Source organism: Manacus vitellinus, unplaced genomic scaffold (genome assembly GCF_001715985.3).
Source record: "Manacus vitellinus isolate BGI_N305 unplaced genomic scaffold, ASM171598v3 scaffold_28_pilon, whole genome shotgun sequence".
NCBI classification, from domain to species: Eukaryota; Metazoa; Chordata; class Aves; order Passeriformes; family Pipridae; genus Manacus; species Manacus vitellinus.
This window is the reverse complement of record NW_021940122.1, coordinates 4,980,264-4,991,614: the sequence shown is the minus strand read 5'-3', so window position 1 is coordinate 4,991,614 and position 11,351 is coordinate 4,980,264. Positions and strand designations below refer to the sequence as shown.

General features: G+C 39.6%; 1 protein-coding gene across 4 annotated transcripts in view; it reads left to right on the top strand.

Annotated features, from left to right (window-relative positions):
* Positions 1-6,465: 6,465 nt before the first annotated feature.
* The window catches only part of ZBTB20 (zinc finger and BTB domain containing 20), a 449,521-nt gene continuing 444,635 nt past the window's right edge, over positions 6,466-11,351 (top strand). For 2 of the 4 annotated variants that reach the window (XM_018074635.2, XM_018074631.2), the window contains exon 1: positions 6,466-6,745. The gene's annotated coding sequence lies outside the window, so the exon portion shown is untranslated. The remainder of the gene's footprint in view (positions 6,746-11,351) is intronic. The other 2 variants (XM_018074632.2, XM_018074633.2) reach the window with 2 other exon arrangements.

Sequence of the window (11,351 nt, the reverse complement as noted above, 5' to 3'; positions counted from 1 at the left end):
TGATAAACTTAGTGCATTTCAACTGCTACAACAATTAGTAGAGTTGCAGAAGTTTGGTTTGGTTTGTTGGCTATTTTTCGTCTACTGTTTAAAGAGGGTAAAAGTAGAAGTATTGGCCACCTTGAGCTTCAGAATTTTCACTGCAGTTCATGTCATAGCCAGTAATCATGACAGCAATCAAATCCTCTGCACGCTCCCTTTCAGGGACAAAAATAGAAATCTCTTATAGTCATCCTAGTTATCTGGTAGAAGAGAGCGATGAATGTGCATCTTGACTCGTTTGTTACCAAAGCTCCTTTCAGATGGTAAAACTATTTTTTACAATTTGTTGTCCAGTTTGGGATGGATTCAGCATGGATTTGCATAAGTAAATAATCAAATTTCTAGTCCTTAAATGTTGACTGAACTGCAACATGACTCTTTATAATGAAATTAGAGATAACCTTTGGGAACCATGTAGTTATACAGCAGAGGGTGCACCATACAATGCAGTAGGCTATGTAACAAGATCCAACTTCATTGTAACTCCGCAGCTTGCAGGAGGGCCTTGCACGTTAGCTCAACAGCTAAATTGGTCACAAATGGCCTGCTGATGCAAATAAAGGTAATATCCCAGCACTGTGTAAGTGGGGAGGATGAACACACCTATAGCCAAGGCTACATGTAACTGCACCTCAAGCGTTAAATAATTGCAACACAATCTACACACTCAGGACAGAAAGCTGAACAGGTGAACATCCCAAGTGTGTGTGCATGTATGTATGAGAACTTTTTGTATGGCTTTGGTTTTTGAATTGGAAAGTGATATGCTGGTACAATACTGGTCTTCTGGAGTTGAAGACGACTCTCATCCCTGTAGGTGGTGATTGATATACACCAGTGTTGATGAATATAGAAGCAAGGGATTGGCCCTGCTGGGACAAAATTTATTATGTTGCCAGATCTCACTGTCACAATTTACTGATGTAGCAGTAATACTTACCCACCACAGTACTAGAGCAATGCAGCACTGTTGTATCTGACATGGGATGATTATGCAACAGAAACACCATTTTGCAGCCTTTGTGCAAGGTGGTCTAAGGGCTGTAAGGGAACAGTCATTGTGCAAAGTGTTCCTTTACTTAAGTGCAGGTCTTTTCATCATAAAGGAAAGTGGGCATTTATGGTACTTGGTACATACTATTGCAGACAGATTTACACAAAACTATTGAAACCGTTGGAGACATATCCGCTTTGCATCTGACTTATTATTCAGGACATTCTGAGATTAAAAATACCAAAACAAACAAGATTAGAAAAGCCAGTTCTGGTTCAGTAAGTGCGTCCCAGTCTTGCCAATCAATTGGGCTGTCTGAGAGACTGATCCATAAAGGCAACATAGCCTGAACTTCTGATCAGGAAAGGCTGACATCCCAATCTCACTCCTATTCTCAACAGAGTGATTAACTCTTTCCTTTTGTTTTTTACTATCTGTAAAATGAGAATGACAGTAGTTTTTTTGTCAAAGGAAGTTGTGAGATTTGATTTGTTAATGATTATAGGCACCTGAACTACAGAATGATGGATCACAGTCGCTAAAGAAAAGTATTACTTATTTGGAGGTGTGGCAGTAAGTAGTGGCTGCTGAGATGGGAGAAGAATTGAGATTCTTTGCATATTGAAAGGCACCAGAAGTACACTGTATTTCTCCCTTTCTATCCTCAACATCATCACCAGTAAATTTGCAGGGATAAAGAGCTTTGTGTGGTCCTTCTACATTTTTTACTGGCCCCTGCTGATGGAAATCAAATGTACTGTCCTCCTGTAATCTTCAAGTTTAAAAAACCTATTTTTAATCACTTCATACAGGTATCTAATTTGAATCAGCCTGCCACGCTGCAGGACTCTTGTGCTTTTTTAATTGGCATCTTTCTCATTACATTTGCACAAAGTTGCAGAGACACTGCAGGACACCAGTAGAGACATCTGAATCACCAATCCTGTTGGGCTGGCAATATGATGGTGTGATATACCAGGGGAGTCTAGGAGATCTGCATATGTGGTTAAGGGACTAAGTGGAAGCAATCAAGTTCAGACATGTTGCTGTGAGTGTTTCTAGGCCCTGCCTATACCATCTGAAACAGAATTGTGACAGAAATTTGCCTGGGATTTTTAACAACGGTATGCTGTTAAACCAGCCTGGTTTCTAAGAACAGTTCCTGGGATTCTGGAATAATGGAGCTCCCTGAAGGTATTAATGGAACTGTCGTAAGGCAACTATGTGAAGTACATAAATACCAGTGTGTTAGCCCACCACAGGGATGGGCAAGGTATCCAACCAATTTAGGAAGTCAGTCCCACCTAAATTTCGTCAGAATTTGAAAATCAACCCTTAGATATCTGCCAACAGGCTAGGTTTTAGTTGGGTGTTTTTTCAAAGGCAGTAACTCTTAGCCTCTAACATGGTTATATGATGCCGTGACTCCTTTTCCAGTTTTGGTTTACCAGCAAGATATACCTAAACTCAGCATGTTGGTGTACCTGGGGACATAAAAAGGAGAGGAGAGGTGCAGTATGGAATTATTTGGCACCAAAGCACCTTCCTTCCCTTTTAGTCCATCATCCAGAATTTTGTAATTTGCAGCAAAGTCTTTCACAGTTCTGGTGGGCAGTTTGGTTTTCCCTACTTCCCCTTACTACTGAAGATCAGTGTGTTCATAGGGCTTTGCAGCTTCCTGGGAGAACTGTAGGTGGGTGTCCCTGCTGCACCAAGCACCAGAATTTTTCACCTGTCTTCACGGTGCTAGTATTTTTTTCATTCTTTTTAAGGCTTTGCTAGAGGGGTTGGGGCTCCTTTGCCTTCCTAATGACAGTCGCTAGAGACTAATTGAACTGAGAAGACAAGTTTGCAGAAAAAGAAAACCAGGAGTATCATCTAGTGGGTAGACCAGCATTGCCTGTTCTTGCATTCAGGATGGATAGTGCAACCTTTTACTAAGACAGCTCTGAACCCTCTGTTCCAGCCTCTTTCTTTTGGGGTGACCCCATGTGTGGCATAACCAAAATTCGGTGCCTCTGCCATGGGAGAGAGACAATCCTGGGCACATGACAAGAATTTGCTTGCCTGTGCTGTTGCATGGCCAAGTGTAGACCAGCCATGTGACTGCCATGCAGACCCTGTCACATGGCAGGTCTGTGTCCTCTCCTGCGACAGAGCTGAAAGTTGCCAGCAGTTACATGACCCAAGTGCACATCCATCGACCTCCTCACATAATGGGGAGGAAGAACTGTAGACCTACAGGAATGTGGAGTGATGGCAAGCAGGCTTTCACTGAGCATTTTGAATCAAGCAAATGGGCAGCTTTTTGTTGGTAAAACATTAAATCAGGATTCTCTATTCAAATTGCACCATTCGGGATTTTTTTTGAGCCATTGATGCTCAGAATCTAAATCTAAGAAAGATCTTCAGGCAAGGAACTAGTTGTGCAGATCACATCTTGTGGTTATTTTCATTGAGGTTCGACATATATTTGGATTTTATAAAGATTATAGCTAATTTGATTAATTTCTGATTGAGGGCCAAAACTAGCTAAGTTGGAATCTACTTCATATTTGCTATCCAATCTCGAGGTTTGAAAGTGTTTGGTTTAGTTCTATAGTTCTACAAGTACATAAACCTATGTGACTTTGGAAGGGGTGGCTTTGGGTTCCAGTTTGAGTCTGGTTTCTAAGCATTGTTGTAACAGGATGGAATTGGGCTCAGTTCTAGCGTTCTTACTGAGATTCAGGCCTCCTCAAAATACCAGCCTCTGATCCTTGTTCAGATACATATATGACATTTCCAGAAACTTAAAGAAAGTAAGGATCTAGGTGCCTCTCAACTTACAGGTTTTGGCTCTGGATCATTTGCAAATCTGAATATTTTTCAAAGTAAAGTGTTTCCAACTCAGTCCTCAGATTTCAACCTGAATGTCTTAAATTTGAAGGGTTGACGTCTGTATTTTATCTGAACTTGGTACATTTTGAATATCTCTTCAGACTTGTATGTGTAAGGTTGTAGGTGTAAGGTTGGTAGGACAGAGGAATTCATGTTAGCTTGGGGTCAAATACTGCAGAGTACTAAGAGCTTCTCACATCTGATATCCTTATTTTGGTGTAGATTTAGTTGTTAAATTTTAAATTCAGAGGCTATTCCATTAATTGAATTGAATTATAAGTATATAAAAACTTGTGATTTTCATCAGCTGGCTTTGGTACAGGTCCCTTTGATAAAGTATTTATATTTTTCCCATAATACTTGCCATCGTAAAACTCTGAGAGATGCCAGTCTGAGATGGGAAGACTCTTCACATATTTACAGTACCATCTACTCATGGAACTACAGTTGAATCTGTTTTACAGATGGAAAAACTGAGGCAGTGAGTGCTCAATTGGTACTTACACAGCCAGATCAAGTTACCACAGTTAGAAGCAAAGTCTACAAATGCCCCTTCTGCTTTCCTGACCTGACATACCCTTCAATAAGGTGCTTATGGTCATAAAGTGCAGAGAAGAAAATATGTAATATGACTATATTCTTGCAGTATATATTTGGAGTAACTTGTAGAGCAGCCTCTACATATGCCAGGTGTGTACGTAGCTAAATATTACAGAAGGAGTTGGACTAAGTCACCTATTAGAGCTTTTTACTCTTTATATTTTACCCTAAGGTAAGAAAATCTGTCTTTTGATGAAAACACTAATGAAAATTAACATTTTGAAATAAATTACTTAATCCCTCTGTATTTACTGTACATCTGGATGAAAACAGAATGTTTATAAGCGAAATACGAAAATGTGTAGCATCTACCAGTGAGCAAAACTAATCACATTCACCAGTCACCAGGCTGGTTAATATTATAAAGACTCTGTGAATCATGAATATCAAGCCAGCCTGAGGGTACAAATCCATGAATCTAGGGAGTTTACCTGTCTCTCTTAGTCAGCAGGCTATCCCTTTTCCATCACTACAATTTAGGCATATATTGCCTAATAATAAATGTGATAATAAAAATGTATTTTGGGAAGCAGGATGTTGTTGTAATAGAGCTTTAGATCAAAAGTGAGATTCATTTTACTTAATTTAGCCAACTACCAACTATCTGCCTAGCCTAATCTAGTTGTGTAGGCTCTCTCCTCAGTGGGGAGAGAGGGAAAAAAGCTGGGATGAATTACTTTTGGGAGGTGACTGTCTCTCCACTGACAATAGAGGGAGCCTACACAACTGGTTTAGACAGGACACTTAACTTTTAGGTGGGTATGAATTACTCCAGGCTAATTCTGTTTTGCTCCAGTAGATTTGGGTCCTCATCTTTTTTTCCACTGATTTACAGCATAACCTTGGGAATATCACTTAATGTGTTTTTTTTTTCCCTTGGACTCAGTTTCTCCATCTAAAAAATACCCCGTAGCTAAAGTTCTTGGAGAACCTTTGCAAAGGATGAAATATTGGTGCAAAAATGTTGTTTTCCTTCTCTCGCTACTTTCACGTGCCTGTAGTTGTCACTAAAATCAACAGAATTTTTGTGACAGCATAGGTTTACGTGTGATAAGAGGCAGGGCTGAGTGAAAATTATTTTAGAAGCAGTCTATATCTTCTTCAGATGTGACAGAATATTGTAAAAATAAAAATCTAGTAACTGGTTGCATGTATTGATTTTCCCATCTTTGCTTCCCCTTCACACCTTCCCTCTACCCGCCTGCCCCCCCCCCCCAGCAAAAATATATAGGGAGTGGGGAGAACGTTCTTCAAATTAGACCTGTATTTTAAATAACCTTGGCCTGTTTGCAACTGGGAAAATGTTTTTTTACTTGAGAGATTTATTTCTGTCCTTGTAACACCATGTACTATATGCATTGCACCTGTTCAGACATAAGCACAGCACATTATTATAGCTGTAGGGGTAGAAGCTTCCCAATATATATTTTTGAAAGGAGGGAATGCTGGGGAGAATAGCCCTCTCTTTTCAATTGTTTACCGAGCAGGCTCTTAGGAAGACTTCTTCCTCATCAAGATCAATTTTCCCTGCTCCCCTATTGTCTGGGGAAACCTATCTTCAGGAGCGTCTTTCTTGAAAGATCTCATGACTTTAAAATCATCAGTGGGCTTTGTGTAGTCTGCCTGTCAAAAGAGATATGTTTACACCTTCCCTGCATGTGTTAGAGCTATAAGGTTACGGAGCAGAATGGCTGAGACGTTTCAGCGCTTCATGCTAATATGCACAAAAAATGTATTTATGATAATCATATGGACTGTCTGAAACAATGCATTCCAACATCCTGTAACATAAATAAGAAAGGTGGAGCCAGCCGGCACCAAACTGTTTATTTGCCAGCAATCCTGCTCAGCCCCGTATACCTTTTCTACGCTGCCTCAGCCTGGCAGTATTGAACCTGTTGCTGCATTAGCCGAGTTGTATTTTGCTAGATAGGGGAAGGAGGGTTGTCTGCTGTCTGGTAGGAGGGCTTTGTCTGTGTGCGCCTTTCTCTCTCTCCCTCTCTCGCTCTCCCTGTCTCTCGCACTCTCGCTCGCTCTCGCTCGCTCTCTCTCGCTCGCTCTCCCTTTCCCGTCTCTGTGGTTTGTAAGGTAGGTTGCAGTGTGTGTATATACACAACATCAAGAGCAGGAAAATGGACTCATTAGGGAGGCAGGCAGTCATTACCACTCACACTGTACTTCCAGGGAGACAGCGACTATGAGGAGACAAACTGAGGACTGGGGAACAAGGTAGGCCAGTCAACTTTTATAAAAAATGAAAGAATAAAGCTTATACTCTCCTTAAACCACCAGCACTTCTTTATTTCCTCCCCCTACCCCCCCTCGATTTTTAATTTAGAGATGTAAGTTTGCCAGACCTATTTGCTAGCTTAAAATTCGGAACATCTATAGAAGGCCTTACCCTCTACAAATGTTTCCCCCCCCTCCCCCCCACTTATTTAAGGGTGTGCCCCCTTATGATTCACTTTAATTACTTTTTTTTTTAATCACGAAGGAAACAAATACGTTTGTTTTCCAACACTAGTTCCAAGTAAATCAATATCTTTCACTCTTGTAAAACAGCCCTCTCCGTATGTTTGTGGGTCTCTCTGCTTTTTCTTTTCTGTTTATGCAGTTCCATCTGTCCGTCCATATATCATGTTCTCCTTATTTACTGCTAAATGGGGTTTTATTAGTATTTGCCAATGACTTTTAACTGTAATGCCTGTGACCGGGGTTAACGGTGACTCTCGTTCTTTGTTTTCTATATATATGCACACTGTAAGTTTAAAGTCCATGCTTGGCATACTGTAAATAAAAGCAAAAAAAAAGAGAAAGCAGGTTCCACTCCTCCTGACAGGATTTTTATTCAGAGATTTTGCTGTTTATCTGTTTTGGTGTGGGGGCGGAGGGGGTTAATTTTGGTTATTGTACATGTACTTTTTCCTCCTGGATATTTTTAACATCTATTTTTCATTATTAGTGTTTTTCCAGTTTCCTTTACTAGGAAGAAAGGAGACGTATATTCTAACTTTTATGTTGCTGATCTAATGTAACATTATGGAGGCATCACTGGGTTAATAAGAATTCAAACTTTCTAAGAGGGAGTTTGTATCCTTGGCTGCCCCCCACCCTCCCACTTTATGCATGGTTATGCTTGTGTTTCCGTGTGTACTGACGGGGAAGGGGGGGGGAGGGAATAGATATTTTTTTACAGTGGTGGCAAATTATGAAATCTATCGAGCCATTTTGTCCAGAAATAGTAACTATTTATTTACCATTTTTTCATCCCACAAATATGCTGCTTATTTGTAATTTCAAACATTGAAGCTTTTCTCTGAATTAATTTTTTTCTTCTTTTTCTTCTTTCTTTTTTTTCTGGGGAGGGATTTGTGATGCATTTCATAGCCCATTTAGCATTGTCGAGTTTTTGGAGCCCATGGGTTCTAAAGACTGCTTAAACTGATCCATTTGAAATGGTCTTTTTATCTTAGCTCTTGTCATTTCTGTTGGAGAGTAAAACTGCTACTCTGCTGGTAACAAAAAAAAAAAAAAAGAAAGAAGGGATAGTGGAAGTGAGTTACATAAAATGTTCTGGAGAATCGTAAGTAATTATATAAAATGGACGCTGATCGGTGGAGATCTCTCAACAGTAACAGTCACCTTTTTTAATAGAAAATTATTTATTTAATAGGAAGAGGCAGACTTCTTAAAAACATGCATTAGGCCTTCCTTTTAGCACAAAGAAGTCTATAATGCAATATTCCTAACCCACCTGAGACTGCCTAGGAGATTCTCCAAAACCTTCAAATCCTTTGAAATGTTTCTTAAAAATCCATTATTTTGCGACCAGAAAGAACTTTTGCTGCCAACAGGTTTTTTTGCTGTTGTTTGGGGTTTTTTTAGCTGTCCTTTAACTTACCAGTCCCCAGTTTCAACAGAAGTGCCTCCTCGCTGAACAAACTAAGTTAATTGAAATCCAAAGCAGCAGATCTATTCACTGGCACTACAACTACAGAAACTACTTGCTCCATTTTATTAGCAGCTTTATTTCCAGAACATAAGCGAAACTTTTCAAGGTTTTATATATCAGTGTGCCAAGAATTGGTGGCTCATCTCTTAGCTGGGGAATGACATTCATTATTTACTATTTTTTTTCCTCCTTCTTTTTATTCAAGCTTCTAAATTAATATTTTGTCGATAGACTTTAAATGTGTTTATTGCTTCAGATGATCTGTTAACTGCAGCAAGGTATTTCCTCCCCTCTCTAAAGTTTGAACCTTAAGCTTTGAAACTCGCACTGGTTGTGGAGGGGATGTTGAAGTTATGCCAAAAATGTAGGGGTCTTAAAGGTGGAGTTGCTGATCCCTCTAGATGGTGATCAGCCTCGAGTGAGGCAGCAGGAGTGTTAGCAGCCATCCTCCTCATGGGATGGGTGGTGGGTTTTCAGGCACCTGTCATTTTCTCCTGAACCAGTGCAGGTGTACGTTCCTCAACCGCCCAGGGATTTTTTTGTAGGAAAGCACATGGACCTGTTCTGAGGATTCTTGCACGTACATTTAGCAGAAGCCCAGACTCATCTTAACATTTTTGAAAAACTTGAAAACTGACTACAAGAAATCTCTTGATTTTATGAAAACTCCCGGCAAGAAGAATTCAAGCAGAGAAAGTGAGTCAGAGTGATAGAAACATTTTTCATTACCCAGTAAGATCTTGTTGTAATATTAAAACTTTTTTCACTAGGAGGCTGTAATTTTCTTTGAACCCCAAGTATATTCTAGCCAAAAAAAAAAAAAAATAAAAAAAATCTTAGCCCCTTTCAATAGCACAAAGTCCGTTTGCAATCTGGATACAGCAGCAAAGGGTAAAGTATGCCTAAGTAAACTTAAATCCGGCATATGGAATGTTCAAACCTGTTGGCCAGGGGCGTAGGACCGAGCTTGGCGTGTGCGGGGCAGCGCGGGGTGCCCTGGGTTCCCCTGCTCGCCGCCCGGGCAGCTGTGCGGGGCAGAGCCCGCGGTGTTGATTGGGTCACACTGTGCTTTATTTTAGTGTTGGAGCAGACAGTTATCTAACACACCCACATGAGGAAGTGCTCTGGAGCAGTTATTTCATGCTTTGCCATGCCCTGTAGCTAGAGTAATTTTGGGCTGACTGGCGTGTGTATATGCCTCTTTCACTCCTGTGAGACGAAAAGCAGTGCTGTTGGGGTTTTTGTGTGTATGTTTTTGTGGTGTTTTTTTTTTTTTTAATAGGACCAAAAATGGGATATAAGACAGTTAAATCCAAATACCAAACAAATACCAAGTCAAATTATTTTTAATAGTAGAAGATTTTTCTTTTCTCTTAAAGCAGGAAAAAATATCAATCTTGTTTATTTTGATAAAGACAGTTGTAGCAATTTCCTGCGTTGACTATATCATTATTATAAATATTACTCACAGTTTTCCTATTTTCGCATTTTCTTCATAGGCCCAGCTTATTCATAAGGGAAAACAGCTGCAGAATACTAAAAAAAATGTAATATTATTTATATAAAACTTTGATGTAAATAGGGAACAGTGTCCCCTGCTAGAGAATTCTGTGGGATGGCTTACAAATCCCATACAAGAGAGATTACAGTCTTAGATAAATTGTTATTTAAATCGTTTCAAGAAAACCCTGTTCATTTTTGCAGACCATAGGAGGTTTTAAGCAGAATAATTTGAAAAGGAGTTCTGTTTAGAAATTGGTGGCATGCTGTGGCCTTATAGATTTCAGTTGGTTTCACTCCTGTCTGTTTTTATAGGACTTTTTTGCACTGCATTCTCGATGGTGAAGAGTTTCTACTGAAAGAGATTCATAAATGTTAATGGAAATTTAAAGACTGAAATTTAACTTCAAGTTACTTTAGATTTTTTTTTTTTTGCAAAACTTTTAGAAAATCCAAATACTTTATAAATTTTTGTTTGTTTGTTTGGGTGTTTTTAATGAAACAATGCACTGGAAATAGTTACTTTTAAAGCATAACTTGTTCCTTCTGTAGGGTCTGACATTCACACTGTGCTGCAGAGAGGAAATGATGGCAAATCAAAGTGAAACGGACTTCACTGTTCTTGTTAGTTTGGCCCAAGAAAATTAAGAAAGTAAACAAACAGTATCGACTGTGAAAAATAACTTGGATTTTAATAAGCTATTTATGCAAGTAATCCAGGTTTCTCTTGGTGAAGAGAAGTGTTTGACCATATACCAAATTTTGAGATATTTTTGCAATATCTGTACAGCTTTAACTTGCAGAGGTTTTCACAGATGTATTAAACTTTCAGTGAAGAGTGAATAAAGGTAAAGGTTTTTGTCCAGGTGGTTTTTGCTTTGATTGTGTTGTCTATATTCTTGGTTATAATTCATCATAAAAGTTAATATTTAGTTCTAACTGCACTGATCCCATTCTGTTCTAATAGGAAACTGGCACTTCAAAATGATTGGTGCTTATGTCTTTTATGTTTTCTTACATTTTTGTACTTAATCCTTCAGTGCCAGCGAGTACTATGACGGCATTTTGACTGCCCGGCGCTGGCGGGAGTTCTGTTTGCAGACAAGTCTTGTAAAATGGGCACCAGAAGCACAGGGACATGCGCCACCTCCATCTTCCATAGCTGCTGGGGCAGCCAGGGCTGCCGGTGCCACGGGGCAAGTTGCTACACATCCCAGAGGTTTGGAGAAAGGAAGAAGTTCAGCTTTTACCACGTGCAGTGAAGTCTCTGTATCTTGAAGTAGTTAAAATACAGGAGTGGGAAATCAAGCTAATGGGACAAAGCTGTCTTTAAAGAAAAAAATGCTGTTTCTCTGACAGCTAGGTTTTGGCCTTGGTGAAATG